At 35.8% G+C, this 1,308-nt stretch overlaps 1 pseudogene; it reads right to left on the bottom strand.

The window, feature by feature from the left end:
- LOC131697148 (U2 spliceosomal RNA) lies at positions 1 to 122 on the bottom strand (annotated as a pseudogene).
- Between the last annotated feature and the right edge of the window lie 1,186 nt (positions 123 to 1,308).

Genomic DNA, 1,308 nt, shown 5'->3' with positions numbered 1-1,308 from the left:
TTCTTGTGCACCGTTCCCGGAGGTACTGCAATACCGGGTCGATGCGTGGAGTGGACGGAGCAAGCCCCGGTTCCATCTCCTGCTTCCAAAAATCAATTTAATTAATATAGACACACAGACACACACACACACACAAACAGTTCCTGGGGTTTGGACAAGTAAAATAATAGAATTGTTTTTTTTTTCTTTGTTTGTTTTTTTACTCTTGCCATCATCATTATACTCTTGGGTTGTTCTGTGTGATAATTTACCATGTCTTAGTAAACAGGATGGCAAGATTAAGTTAACCACTACGATTAAAAGATATAAATATTTTTAAAACAGCATAAGTTGACAAAATGTCATGTACGATGTCTAGCGTAAACATTTGTTATGTAAAACACAGGTTTTAATAAAAATTCTGACAGCATTTTTTAAATAATTAATAAATGTTAACTAACTAAATAGATAAATAAATAAATAAAATCCCCCCCCCCCTTTAAGTTCAGAAATTTGCGCATGCGCAGTATAGGCGATATCTACTTATTTCACGGTCTACCAATTTCACGTGACACCGTGCTCTCATCTTACAATTTCCAGAACCCAGTTGACCTGATGTGTTTTTTTTTTTTGTTTTTTTTTTTTAATTTACACATAGCCCAATTACGAATTAGCACTGCAGTTGCTATGGAGACCCACACGTTTTCGCCAGGTTTAGCTGTACCACATTATTAATGTTTTAAAAGTAAATCTAATAAATCACACAACACAAATCAATAAAATACATAATATAAATTACACGCACAATTAAATTAAATACAATCACATTGCACACCCGTTACATAAACATATATATGTGTTTGTATTGTAGGGCAGCAGTGTGGAGTAGTGGTTAGGGCTCTGGACTCTTGACCGGAGGGTTGTGGGTTCAATCCCCAGTGGGGGACACTGCTGTTGTACCCTTGAGCAAGGTACTTTATCTAGATTGCTCCAGTAAAAACCCAACTGTATAAATGGGTAATTGTATGTAAAAATAATGTGATATCTGTAACAATTGTAAGTCGCCCTGGATAAGGGCGTCTGCTAAGAAATAAATAATAATTTCTTGAGTTACAAGTTACATTCATGTATTACCGCATGCCACTGTCATAATCAACACAGACAATTCTGGTTTAAAGCTTTACATTTAATAATCATATTTGTTGAAGAAAACTACTTATGTAGTACAGAGGTCAACGTCGAAGCGTAGCTGCAGTTCACTTCAGTATCCAGCGCGTTTTACCAAGCGGATTAAAAGATGTCGAATACGATCAAAATCACCCCTAAATA

Source organism: Acipenser ruthenus, chromosome 13, assembly GCF_902713425.1.
Source record: "Acipenser ruthenus chromosome 13, fAciRut3.2 maternal haplotype, whole genome shotgun sequence".
In the NCBI taxonomy this organism is placed as follows: domain Eukaryota; kingdom Metazoa; phylum Chordata; class Actinopteri; order Acipenseriformes; family Acipenseridae; genus Acipenser; species Acipenser ruthenus.
Note: the sequence above shows the minus strand (reverse complement) of the source record. Positions and strands in the feature narration are given on the sequence as shown.